Here is a 13,559-nt window from a genome sequence, read left to right as displayed (position 1 = left end):
ACAACACTCAAAAACAGAGTTTCCGTAAAGTAAAATTAGGATGTATCTTCGGGTGAGATATATGTCACTGCAAACATCAAAGTCCTTAGACAAAAACATTGACGACCGAGATCGGGATTAACGAGTTGACACCGGCATGGCAGAGACCGGTGACGGCAGCGTTGTGGGCATAAACATGCAATGCGGTACACTCAGTGTGTCATCGAACGGAATCTTTCGCGCTTGCCACGGTCGTAAACTTGTGTGATATTTTGAAAAGCCACGGAATTTCTGAGAATGAGAATTACTGTTTCGATCGTGTCGTTTCATTTACTTCATAAATCTATTTGTAAATATTCTGAATAACTCTGAATACTATGGCTATCCGTCGCTAGCACGATTATGTCCACCGTACCGATTTGTCCACCGTCGATGCCGACTTGCCTTGGCATCGGTACAGCGCGAGACAATGATTGACAGGTTCACGTGACAGAATCCGTATGTCTGGTTGGTGGAGACACCATTTTCATGTAGCAAATTTCACCTTGATGGGATTTATGAATGAAAGTATCTCCTGGGTGACGGGCCGCTTTACTCTTTAAATGAAAGTAATCCGCGTAAGTAAAACACAAATCGCGACGAAATTCATGCAATTTGTTACGATAATTTTGATCCATTCACGTCAAAAGAAAAATAAGAAGACTGTTCATGTGATAAATATATAATCCCATGGTATTTTTCTCTGTTTGACGTCATCGTATACTCGTGTTTTTCGCGGAGCCGCACAACTTCTCGCCTTCGGCTCGAAGTTGTACGGCTTCGCGAAAAACACTCTTATACGATGACGTCAAACAGAGAAAAATACCATGGGATTATATATAATATTTTCGTTAGCAGATCAGCCAGCAGTAGAAATAGGTCAGGGAACCAGACTACAGTGGTGACGTCTACACGGAAATACATGGTTGAGATATCGTCGCTGATTAGTAATTGTTACAATGTTGCCATCTGTTCTTATCTCGGCATAAATGCTCATCACAGAACACGTGTCTGGCCACATTCTTTCCGCATTCCATTCATGTCACTCACAAGCTCGCGTATTTTTTGGATGTTTATCTGCACTACAGCGCGCCGATTGTTTCAAAATCATTTGAAATACTTGTGAGGATCCAGAAAAAAATTCGCTGGGGTTAAAAAAACGAAGGTGGGGGGTCATCCAAGATAAGAAAAATCGATAGGGGTAAATAAAAAGGGAGAGGCTACTGTGCTAGATAGAGATAAAAATCGTCGGGTTAATTAAAAAAATTGGGTGGTACATCCAAGGAAAAAATCTGGGGTATTAAAAAAAACGAGGACGGGAGGGGATACATCCGGAGAAAAAAACTATTGAGTAAAAAACAGAGGGGTTCTATTGAAATGGTAGATCCAAATTGAAGAAAATTGTTGGTGTCATTAAAAAAGCGAGGAGGTAGGGGGTTTAGCGCTGTATAAATAAAAAAATGGGTTGGATTGATATTTGTGAGGATCCGGAAAAGAGTGAAGGGTAGGAGAATGGAGTTTAAAGTTATTCAAGATATTTGTGGTGATTAATTGTAATATTTGCGGTGTTTACCTTACGCAGTCGATAGCGAGCATATGTTGACGTTCCTTGCAATTTATCTCCAACACAATGGTTTATAGATCAATTACGGTTTTAAAATGCTGATGCTTTAAGGGGAACTAGAGGTATGCGTATGGTTTACACAAAAACAAAAGGTTACATAAAAATCGTACAAGTTTCAAGTGCCAATTTTGTTTTTGTTATTTAAACCAACATTACAACCACACATCGAGTGATAGACTGGTGTCTTTCATTTCGTATTTCTCACAGTATGCGCATATTTTGGATTGCTCCGTGTACACGCCCTTATGTGACGTTATTTGCAACGCTTAGCAACAATTAAAGTAAATAGTTATATATATATATCACTATAATATATAGTCAACAATCATTTAGGTTCACATTCATGAGTTATTGTTTATCTGAGATCTTGTTCACCAACACGGGAGACGTCTGGTCCGCTAATTTCGCAGTAATTAAGGCCAGAGTCATCAAACTCTGTTTTTTCGATCAATAGAGAAGCCTGATTTACAAACCACGACGATCCTAGCCCTCTTCAAACTGCGGTCAATGGTTTTCTTTCCACTCAACAATGATATGTGCATAGTGCGCTGACCCCTAATGCCATTGTTAGATTGACTCATGGCAGGCTGTGTTCATGCATATCTTTATAGCATCTCCATCGGTGAAAATAAAGTCGTCGCGCAGGTGATGACACTTTACTGAGATAACTCAAATTTTCACTTAAAGGTGTCTTTTAGTTAAGCAAATGGGTGCTGAGTAGAGAGATAAACCTTTCCCTTTCTCAAAAAATCATAACATCTTTCACTCGTTTTTCATTTAGTAAATTAACATATATCTAAAACTTCGTTAGAAATAAAATAAATACCTACCTATAGCAAAGCCTAGAAGACAGACAGAAAGGTGAAAAACAGCCACTAGTTCCAAGTGCAGACGCATTTTAGCATACATCTAACACAAACGCATTTGAAGTAATTGGCTTCGAACAGGTGAATAGCAACAGCCTTTTTGAAATGAGTTATAAATGATTAAACCAGGACCTTACGAGATCAAACTGTGTGGGACCATTATCTACGAGACTAAAACTCACCTTTAACCTAGAATTTAACAAAACCGTTTGAATAGCAGGCTTATCATAGAAATGATTTGTAAAGTCTCATAAACATACACTAAAACTTGACAAACTTGCTAATGTGACATTTTATGTATACAGCAAAACCTATGCGACTTAAATGCGACACACAAATCTGCATAATAAGTCCTCCTGAACTTCCAAGTTGGACGTTAAATCACCTTACTTTGACCGTTCTTGGGGCTATTCACTTCCGTCGCCCACACAGGTAAGCGATGTTACGTTATTAGCAATATAGTAAAACATGTATCGGCATTGTATGCAGCGATATGATATTTAAAAACTGGACAAAAAACAGGAGCGGTATTTCTAAGGACTATTCTTTTATAATTTTTCTGTGATATATGTATTCATTTCCATTTCACCTTTGAAAGACTCAGTGCTAGTGACACCTCATGCAGAATGAACAATAGTACTAAGCCATACTCATCTGTATCATAGTCGTAAATTCCCTAGTAGCAAACTTGCGATAAACCCATCACAAACAGCACAGCGCAGGTAGACAAAAACAAATATTGATAAAAACAAAGTCAAATCAGTTGAAGGAAAATGTGTCGATGACCTCCGATAGAGACAACCAAGAAGTAATGTAAGGTGTTTCGAAAATTATGCCTCTAACGCGGGATCCGCCATTATATGATGATCAATCTGGAAGTCAACATAGTAAGAAGTCTTCATCTAAACGACACTGATGCCATCAGTGATGTAAGAAATACTTTATTATCCATCAGTTCATAACATCTTCAATAAAAACGTTTGAATATAGATACAGGCACTTTTTCTTGAGTAAAATTCTTGGTTTCGAGAGAGAATTGTTAAACGTTTCCTCGTGTGTTTTTTCTATCTACAAATAAGCCAAGCTCAACATTTAGGTGTGGTAGTAAATACATTACAGAGATATCGTCGCAAATACGTCATTGCTATAATGTTATCATCTGTTTTCTTCTCGGCAAAAATGCTTATCACAAAATGAGTGTCTGTCGACATTCTTTCGGCATTCAATTCAGGTCAGTCAAAATATTTCTTAATCGAAAAATGTATATTTTGTACTGTAAAAGATGTTTCAGTCACTCCTTGAACAATGATCTTGTTGATTAAATTTTGATCGATCGTCATTACAGAAGGAATCAGTCTATGTTATATTTTTAGGTGTCCTAGCATGTCTATGTACTGTCTTAACATGTGGCTAATTGATACTATAGTGCCCGCCTATCCCTAAGTGACCTGCATGACAACCTTGTAATCGGAAATTGTCATCTTCTAGAGGTTACATTTCCTCATCCTATAAATAGTAACTCTCGTACGATCTATTGTTCAAAAGCTCGCCTGTTAGTTTGGATGTTTTTTTTTCTATACACACACCTGCTTTGACAGTGCTGACCGTCAAATACTGTGCCTGTGCTATGTAAACAACGATGGCACGCGGAAATGATAAAGGAAAAATACCCACGGCATGATGAGTCAGTTGATCAGCGACCTTCAAACAAACAACCGCGTGCTATTTCCGTAGATTTAGTTTTAAGGGGTTAACTGAACTTTAGACAGTTTTTAAAAGATCAATGTAGGGCGACAAAATATTAAACCTATTTTACGTCAACACCAAAGCCTATCAAATACATAAAATAACTAGTATGCTTAAGAGTCGGGAGTTAGAGACAATTATTTTGTTTAGGCACAGTTAGCCTTCGAAGTGTCACCCTGACAACTTATTCGATATCAAATTCTGGAAATTCATATCGTCAAAACTAAGATACAAAATTTTTAGGGATTCACCAACAATAAACATGTCAGCTACTTTTGCTTGTAAAACCGAAAACGTACATTGAATTTAGAAGATGCAACTTTTTTATTATCAGACGAATTGAAAGGCAGTCTACAAAATATGACCGTGAAGGAAAAAGGGTACACTTATGAATATGAAGCATTGCATATTCTCTCACTATAACTGGCGGCGGCGCTGTTCATATAATCGCTTGTATGAAATTCTTAAATTTCTCAGGTGAACATTGAATATCGTTTGGCTTTCTTGAAATGACTGAGTACAATGATAAAGTGAACAAGTACTGCCATCTTTTTGTCACTATCACTCATTCTTTCTGTATTCAAACTTGACTTTGTCTCCTCACTTCAGTGATATTTTCTGTTCAAATAATTACTAGTTTGCTCTCTTTGTAAATACGACTTTTTGATATATTTGTTACTCTTCTTCATTCTCAAACACGATCCCTGCATCTCAACTTCAAACTACATGCATTATTTTCATCATTTTGAGGGTTTCACCCTGAAAGCAAAAATGGTCATTTAAAGGTGCAATAATTATTCGTTTATCGGATACATTGATACACGGTCTACAAGATATGTTCATACAGAAAAGTAATACACTCAAAATAAATTAAATAGCATATTTATTTGCTCCAACTTTGGCGGCGCTGTTTTTTTTATAGTCGCCTACACCTGGGTAATGATTCCCGGGACAATATAAATATGAAAGCGACTTTCTTTGAATAAATAAGTACAAGGACAAAGGAATAAAAAGTACTGCCATCTGTCTGTCGCAAAAACTTATTCATTCCGAATTCAAACTTGATGAATCATGTTCATTTTATATGCATAACTTTATTTATTCATAAAGTCTTGATCACCTAATCAAGCCTTTAACTCAGTAATTTGCAGTGGATAATACAAAATTGTGATTTTATTTAATTTTGAGATCAAACTACAACATCAAGGCTTCAGAGTTATTTTAGAATATATTGATCGAAATATTATCAGTTTCCTCTTCACATCATTATTTTAAAAGTAATAAAATAAAGATGATGTATATTACCACAGCTTGTCCAGGCAGTAGTATTTGCAAGTTTTATAGCTAACTTACAAGCGAACAATGAAAGAAAATAACACTATCTATCAAAAGGATTAAAATATTAGCATGTTAATTTAAAGCAGACAAATTCAAATAGACTGCATCAATATACAAACTACTTAAATTTGAAATCCAGAACTGTGTAAATTAAAATGCATTTTCATTTCAACTTCAGAACCGTGTAAAGTTAACCCGATCTCAGCATGTTCAATACATAAGAAAACAATTGATAACCATCAAGGGAACTTGATATACTTTATTAGAATGTATTCCATATCAGATTCCATGCAAAATGACGAAGTAAGATCAATGCGCTAACTATATATTCGATAAGTATTTGTTAATAGGTGAATTCTTATTGAATTAAAACTTGGTGGTTTTCCTAGCCGTAGTTTGTCAATAAGGTTCACTGTATATGTTTATCTTCCTTTGGCCAAAATAAAACGCATACCATAAAACAAAGTGACACCGGGTCTTTATCACTATTTACGATTCAGGTCACCATTGAAAACTGATTTTTAAACAATTTTAGTCATAGTACTTGTTATAAATACACAGCATACGTTTTTGGTTTTAGTTTTGTTGTATTTCATCAGAAAAATTTGCTTTATGAGTGCGTTAAATCTAAACTTTTTCAAATCTAAGTATTAGTTGGTTGCCGCAAGCTGACTCTTTTTAAAACAAATAAGATTCTCTGAAAATAACTGATAATATGCCACACCGAAGAGGGCAACTTTTTTATCAAAATAGTTAACACTTTGTAGTTTTTGTAAATCGCCAAGATTTTGACGGCAATGACAAAAGCGTGAGCATTGTCATAGCGCCTCCACCTAGCTCGGTGTAAGAGACGAAAAAACTTATCATAAGTTTTTTCATCACTGACTCAGAGCTTGGTGGTGGCGCTATGACTTCCACATTTACAATAGCAAAAGCTTGGCTGAACAAGTTTTTCAGCCAAGCTTTTGCTATTGTAAATTTGGAAGATGATACAATTTTTACAAGCTTATACAAGTTTTTGTAGAATATCGTTGCTGTTCGATTTTTTTTTTATATTTTAGCGAACTTATGATAATTCGCTGTCCTTTCGAACAGCCAATAATTCAACTTTTTCACGAGGAATGTAAAGTAAATCACACCTATTTCTGTCCATAAGCTAAATCTGTAACACTAAACGAAACCGCACAGAACACAACCTCAATCCACGCCAATATTTTATCAGCAACGGTAAACAAAAACATCGTGTCTCCATGGTAATTTTTTAATCAACTGTTTATTGTTTGTTATTCTATGAGCTGGGTCTTTCATAGTGCACAAAGCCCATATTTCACGAAGTTTATAATGTAACGTCGACCATGTACGAACATTTTTATTCGATTTCGTGCTTGCGTCCCTATTACACTCTCTATCTCCTTATGTCTCTGACTGTGTGCCTTCACGTCATGGCAAGTCTTGTATTGAAACTCATACAACCCTTGCATCCGAAAAAGGAGAATTCCCCCCCCCCTCTCTCTCTCTCTCTCTCTCTCTCTCTCTCTCTCTCTCTCTCTCTCTCTCTCTCTCTCTCTCTCTCTCTCTCTCTCTCTCGTCAATCATAGTTTCTTTCTGAACATAACTATGCATTCTGTGATATCTACAATATCCTACTATTAGACGGCTGAAAGTGACGATGTTTCTTGAAGTCCTGGAACACCGTATATGCAATATTGTACTCGTATTTTTCCGAACGTGCTAAAAACTGCCTGTGAATATACCGCTTAGAGCTTAGACATGTACATAGCTATCCTCAAATGAACGACTTATCATTTACGTAATCTGACTTGTTCACGAAATGAAACCTAGAAACGTTTACTCTCTGCAGGTTTTACTTCGTCTTTCTCCGCGGTAACGTTTACATATAAATAGTTGAAACCGATATGTATACATTTCACCGACTTGTTTTTTCTTCTACTTCTGAATCACATGAAAGAAAAATGCATGAGTTTCGTAAACTACACCGATGAAAATCGGAGATATGATACAAACACATCCGCAGTTTTACACGAGATAATTAAACAGATAAGTGACCATAAGAACACACACCTTCATACTATACCCTAGCTCTGTGGCGTCAATATAATGACTGGTGCTTTCTTTTAAAGAAACTATTGTTCATTTCTTTGCGATGGGGGTAATTGTAGACGTTGCAAAACAATTAGTATGATGCATACGAACGTATGTATGATTATATTTGTGTGTGTGTGTGTGTGTGTGTAAATGTACATGTAAATATGTACGCTTGCATGCCTGTTGCAAGAAATGCATACATATTTGAAATCATGGCTACGTTTATGCATACATGTACATCTTTTCGTGTTGATATAATATGTACATGTGTATACTCATCCATGTATTAAACGTTTTGAAATGTGTACACTAATCATTTTATATTTGGCGCCTCATGAACATTAGTAAAACGGAGAAAAATCCGCTGTCATTATCATAAAAAATGTTATCGAAAAGACTTCTGATTTCTCCATGAAATAAACATCAAATTTCCGATATACTTTTTTCAAATATTGTCATGTAACAAAAACTGGCCGCTAAGGTGTAGTAATATGGAAATCATACATTGATTGTGCTGTTCTCGTACACAGATATATTAAGGCTAGAAGTTGACCGTATGAGAACTTTTTCAAACGCAGAAGTGACAGGAAGAAGTGAAACGTGTTATCTGATATGTGCCACCTAGAAGTGAGAGTCGATAAAATTGCAGCAATCAGTAAATATCGACATCTCTGCCTGGCACTTCCTAATCTAGTATCGCATCTTTTCAAACGAAATGAGTTTCCAGATTTCATGATGTGTACAATAAAAGAGCAGGTCAAAAAATTAGGAATCTAACAGACTTTAACACACAATCGTAAATTTTAAGGCACATTTCATTCCACATCTTGGTACATACACAACCTTCGAAAATGGTTTCAATGGGACTTTTTTATATCTTGGGTTGCCAGTCATTTTATTTTTTACATGAGCTATATAAAAAAAACTTTGTAAAATTGTTGCGTCGTCGAATTACAATGTTCTAGTAATTACGGTAACCAAAAATGTCCATTGAGATTCTGTTCGGAGTGGCAAACGAAGGTGCCTTATTAAAAGATATTCATTCAAAGATTTTGTCACTTAACCGTTGCTCAGGAATTACATCCAATCGCAAATGGCCTAGAATACTCTGCAAAGTACGGAGGAAAGTCCTGTCAAAAACACTAAACAGACAAAGAACGTCAATTTATTAGGAATTTATTATATTTAGAATTATTCCACGAAAACAACCCAAATTCTCACTGGAACAATAGAGCCATTGTCAAATAATGAGACAAGGATATCCGTGACACCTACGCAGCTTATCAAAGTCACAAACAAGTGCCAAAGTGAAGTATAAAAACTCAAATAAGCACACTATTGTTGGCGTTTGGAACGTGTCAGTCGGGAACGGTTCTATCGTTCCTGGCGATAAAATTCCACTTGCCAATTGGATTTCTCTACCTAAATGAACATTAAAAGAGTCGGATTTTTTGGCGCCTCTATCTAGTACAATGTTGTCTTTTCGTCACTATCATTTTGTTACGGCGTCAAAATAAGCAGATTTTTGAACATCTTGTTCAAGTACGAATCGAATATTTCGATGCCATTTGGCTACCATATTAAATATGAACATTACGATAGTCGGGTTTTTGAACGTGTCGATCAAGTACAGTTCGCTCATTTCACGTGGTGAAAAAAAAATCGTTCCTTTCACGGGTATCGCGAATGCGCTCGACGGAACTGAAGACAACATGATTTCCGAGGAGATTCCGGTACTCGATGACGACTTATAATGAAGCCGTAGCACTCGTATTTGATGACGAGGGGGGAAGATGACGATATTGACTTCGATGGGTTTGACTTTAATGAAGAGGGCAATTGTATCGACAAAAGCCACATCCGAAGTTTCTTCCGCGCATGAACTGAAAATTCTTTGAATTTCTTTCGTTAATGTTTTATCAATTTTGTACATAGTTTTTCTTATATAATAAAGGTCTTTATTGTTTGAACGGCATTTCTTGCTTGTGTGTGTCCTTTTCCTGAACTAGTCCCGGCAATGAGTAGGCGTTAGTGTAATAGCTTTTCAAGATTATGCATGCTTTCGAAGTCTAGCGAGGGAAAAATACCCAACTTCATAAATGGCCCTATACACTTACAGTTAGAACAAAAACGTGCATATCCGTACCATATTCCGAACAGTTGATCATAGATGACTGAATTCTGCATCAAGAGACATTTCGTTCATTGATACGAGTAATAAACAAACTTCAAAGATTTATTGCCAAAAATTCAATTCATCAAATTGTAAGCAGATTTGTGTAGCAATCTTTCGTCTCGGCCAGCCGATGCTTCAAAACTTTATCAGTTTGAGCCTGCCTGTTCGTAGGAACAAAATAATAAAACTCACAACGTGTAATTGATCGTTTATTTTAAGGAGTACGGTAATTGAAAATCGTAAATAGAAAACATCGGACGGACACCATCACACTGTATGCATGTGCTGAACAGAATTTTACCCTGACCTCATGCACTGACACCTTTGACCTATTGCGTGAATTGACCAATCACAGCCAGCGGAACTTTAGGGACTTTCCCTTTACTCATTGTCTGACCTTTGCGGCCATGCTATGGGGAGCTAGCTGCTGCTGGGGAGCGCAACGAAGTATCGTGGTGATTATCTATACACGAAATACGAAGATTTATTGCTATCGTATTGTTTAGCAAAAGAAAGTATGGCAAATACGCCAAAACTTGTAGATCTCAATTAATTTATACTGTACAGATTCGACTGCCAGTATCGTCGCAGTATGGCCATGAGTCGATATCACAAAGTATGAGTTGTCTATGCACCAGGTAGGAGGTTGGAGTCAGAAGAACTGAGGTATCAACTATAGGACGCCTAGTGAAGGAATACGTGTTGATATTATTTCGCTGTTGAGCCATTCCACTTCAAAGGAGCGGTTATTGATAAGTTTTAGATCGAACAATAAACACATATTAACATATCGACACAGGTTTTCGCACTTTCAAGAACGTTTATCTTAAAGTTTAGCATTGCCGTAGATGTAAAACATAGACTGGAGTGTGTAAAATGAGTGGTTTTTGACATCATTCTCCCATTAACAATACATTGGGTATAGATCGGTGTCAAGCGTTAATGTCGCTGTATGTATATATTTACTTTTTGAGGACTTTGACCGTCAAAGTCCTCAAATAGAAAATATATACATATGTACGGACAGAATACAAACGTTTAAGAAGCTTGTATAGTGTCATCAATAACAAGTGGAAGCTTCAGGTCAAACAACCCTTGAAAAACTATTTTGGAGCAGATAACCCATGTGTTATTTGTAGTTTCTTCATAGCCTATAATCTTATTTCTTGCACACACATGGACTTGTAACCACCCTAGTCTAGTCAAGTATATTAATGTCAATATACAAGCATACATAAATACATAGATTTGGCGAGTTTTGCATTTAAAATAAATATTTATAGTTTCCTCATAGACTAAAATGTATAGTGGTTAAACATTTTCGGCAATTTTCCAAATCAACTCAGGCCGTTAGTTAAACAAACGCTCTGAGTTGGTTTCCAAATGTCTCCACCAAAACAAATACTATTTATCAAATTCTTAACACCGCCTACAAACATAATGGTACCAACCAAAGATTTAAAAGGTAGTGTGGGGTTAAGGATCATTTCACTTCATCTGTCTGATGATTGCAGGATGCATGAAACTTAGGTGTCAGATATTATTACTTCAATGTTGAAATAATTTGTACACAGACACACACACACACACACACACACACAGACACACACACACACACACACACACATATATATATATATATATATATATATATATATATATATATATATATATATATATATATATATATATATATATATATATATATATATATATATATACTGGTCAGTTGTTGCAACTCCCGTTTTAAAACCTTCTGCTGACTTCGATTCAAGTTCATATATTTATTTATTTATTTATCTATTTATTTACTATAGCATATTGAGCCTACTCACGGCGCCTCCAAATCACTTTCGAAATACAATACTGTAAACAACACTGATATTGGGACGTGTACGTTATGAAATATATATGCATTATCGTTTAAAATACCATTCTAAACCTCTACAACAACTCTCTGTATCGAAGAGTAATGCAAGTCGTTAACGCAGAAAGAATGAGGAAATATTTTTTTGAAAAAAGAGTCATGTATATAAATAGATCATTCAAAAAAAAAGACTGCATTGTTGGTCTTTGACCTACAGAGACAAAGGGACTAAGGCCTATACAACTTTCTTTACATTCTATTGAATACGGCGGGAAAGAAAGCGTCGACACAATTAGTTGTACAGTTGTTCCTAGTTTTGCGCCTAAGCTACATTAGTAAAATAGCAACTTACTTCCGAGAAAGACTAAAAGGAAAGAAGGAATTGACAATTCTATCTCCTTTTAAAGTAGTTATGCTCCATTTTGAGCTTAAAATAACATATTTCTGAATTCAATCTGTCAATATGAAAACTACCTCCTACTTTTTTGTTTGCTACAGTCAACCGTAAAGTCACCTGAAAGTTCGTTATATTGTCCGATGAAACTATTTATCGTTCACAACATCAACGCTTGGAACGCCACATTTACTCTAAATGAAAACTGAAACTAGCATTTGCACAACGTGCTGATATTATACAAGTAGGCATGCTGCAATATTTAAACAGAAAAAAAGGAATCGATTGATTTAAGGTCATAGCCCTTACACATCACCATATACCCGTTCGCCTCTATGTTGTCGATGACGCAAAACCTATATAGACGGTACAAGTTCCGTTCATTACTACAAGGATATAATCAATAAAATCTAACATGATTTTTGTAGACCTAACGATGCATACAAACTTATAACGCGTATTGAATATTCACTTCGCCAAAACTTATGCTAATGGATAATGGATAAAAAAAAACCACATTAGAAAACGTGTTTTCTAATGTTTCAATATTCATTTTAAATGTAAACGATCACACATAACATCTTTCACTTGCTGAAGACCCCTTCTTGATTACTATGGCCTTGTTCTCCTGAAGCGATGATTTCTGAGGAAAAATGAAAAGAAAACCCTTTTAAATGATGTCACCCTTAATCCTCTCGGTGGGTAAACATACTGAGTGAAGTAAACGATTATTGAACAACATTATTGTTACCTTTGTTTACATGTAATTCTGCCTAATAGACCTGACTAATTCTTCAAATGTTGGTCGATCCCCAGGTTCATCTTGCCAACACTCTACCATAATACTATTACTGAAAAAGACAAACAGAAATAATTTTATATCCATCTATCTATCTATCTATCTATCTATCTATCTATCTATCTATCTATCTATCTATCTATCTATCTATCTATCTATCTATCTATCTATCTATCTATCTATCTATCTATCTATCTATCTATCTATCTATCTATCTATCTATCTATCTATCTATCTATCTATCTATCTATCTATCTATCTATCTATCTATCTATCTATCTATCTATCTATCTATCTATCTATCTATCTATCTATCTATCTATCTATCTATCTATCTAGGGTTGGCTGTCTGTCTGTCTATCTCTCTATCCCTGTATAGCAATCCAATACATAACACGACTGATCGATCTTATTAGTAATGGATATTAGTCACTCACACTACATCATCACAGTATTGCGGCCTAGGCAGTCTGTATCCATGTTGAAGCTCTCTTATCACATCCTTCTTTGACATGTCTGGGTAAGGTTGTTTACCTGAACAGAGAGTACGTAAATAAACGAAATTAGAAGAGTTCATAAAATGACTGGTAATGACATTTGTCAATAATGTAGCCCTTAAACGCTA

General features: G+C 35.8%; 1 protein-coding gene and 1 long non-coding RNA gene across 2 annotated transcripts in view; both read right to left on the bottom strand.

Annotated features, from left to right (window-relative positions):
* The window catches only part of LOC139125362 (V-set and immunoglobulin domain-containing protein 10-like), a 79,067-nt gene that overhangs the window by 42,821 nt on the left and 22,687 nt on the right, over positions 1-13,559 (bottom strand). The gene's annotated exons all lie outside the window — the stretch shown is intronic.
* LOC139125364 (uncharacterized) lies at positions 11,646-13,468 on the bottom strand. The gene is made up of 3 exons (XR_011550211.1): positions 13,372-13,468; positions 12,887-12,986; positions 11,646-12,778 (listed from the first exon to the last, which is right to left on the bottom strand). It is a non-coding gene; the product is annotated as an uncharacterized lncRNA (long non-coding RNA).

This window comes from Ptychodera flava (genome assembly GCF_041260155.1).
Source record: "Ptychodera flava strain L36383 chromosome 3 unlocalized genomic scaffold, AS_Pfla_20210202 Scaffold_25__1_contigs__length_14229661_pilon, whole genome shotgun sequence".
In the NCBI taxonomy this organism is placed as follows: domain Eukaryota; kingdom Metazoa; phylum Hemichordata; class Enteropneusta; family Ptychoderidae; genus Ptychodera; species Ptychodera flava.
The sequence above is the reverse complement of the archived record's forward strand: the minus strand, read 5'-3'. Positions and strand labels throughout refer to the sequence as shown.